Here is a 1,170-nt window from a genome sequence, read left to right as displayed (position 1 = left end):
GGTTAGGCACTTCTGAGTTAGACTCAGAAGCTGAAAGGAGGGATTGGTACTGGTGGTTGGAATAATTTAATTGTTTTGCTCTGAAATCACCGTGTCCTGGTGTGTGACATTGTTTTGACATCTGTGAAACCAGGAAACTCGTGAAGTCTCCAGGCATCTTAAAAATTGGGTCTATAAAATCAGCGTGTCTTAGTAAATGGCAAACAAAAGGCCCAAGGGCACGCACGAGTCATTGGATACCCCAACCTCATCCACAGATGTGGCTGGTTTTCAGCTCCAGCAAAGAAAATCCCAGTATCCCACCCTTCCACTCACTGAAGGGGAGCTTTCTATAGGGCGATGAAGAATGCTCCCCAGTAGCCAAAATGCTCCAGGCACCTAAGTTACAATCTCCACATTTGTTCACAGGGCTGTTTTCCTGCCCTAGAATCAGAAGCCTTTGTGTTAGAGCTAGGCTAGCAGGTGTGCTTCCATGATTTCCAGACTGTAGATGAAAAACAAAAAGCAACAAGCTGGAGAGCACAGAGTCTTGCTGAAGAGGGCTTGTTGATGACATAGAAGGTGATGGGGGAAAATGACGAAAACCAGCCACAAAGTGCAAAACTCAGGTCAGCCTGTAGTGTCACGAAGAGGGAGTTCACACTGTGAGTGTAGTGCACAGGGGGAATTCACACTGTGAGTGTAGCATACAGGGAGAGTTCACACTGTGAGGGCAGTGGACAGGGGGAATTCACACTGTGAGTGTAGCATACAAGGAGAGTTCACACTGTGAGGGCAGTGCACAGGGGGAGTTCACACTGTGAGTATAGCGCACAGGGGAGTTCACTCTGTGAGTGTAACGCACGGGGGTTCACTCTGTGAGTATAGTGCACAGGGGGAGTTCACACTGTGAGTATAGCACACGGAGGAGTTCACACTGTGAGTATAACACACAGGGAGAGTTCACACTGTGAGTGCAGTGCACAGGGGGAATTCACACTGTGAGTATAGTGTACAGGGGGAGTTCACACTGTGAGTGTAGCGCACAGGGGGAGTTCACACTGTGAGTATAACGCACAGGGGGAGTTCACTCTGTGAGTATAACGCACAGGGGGAGTTCACTCTGTGAGTATAGCGCACAGGGGGAGTTCACTCTGTGAGTGTAACGCACAGGGGGAGTTCACACTGTGA

The sequence above is a fragment of the Mastomys coucha genome, unplaced genomic scaffold, assembly GCF_008632895.1.
Source record: "Mastomys coucha isolate ucsf_1 unplaced genomic scaffold, UCSF_Mcou_1 pScaffold12, whole genome shotgun sequence".
Lineage (NCBI taxonomy): Eukaryota > Metazoa > Chordata > Mammalia > Rodentia > Muridae > Mastomys > Mastomys coucha.
The sequence above is the reverse complement of the archived record's forward strand: the minus strand, read 5'-3'. Positions refer to the sequence as shown.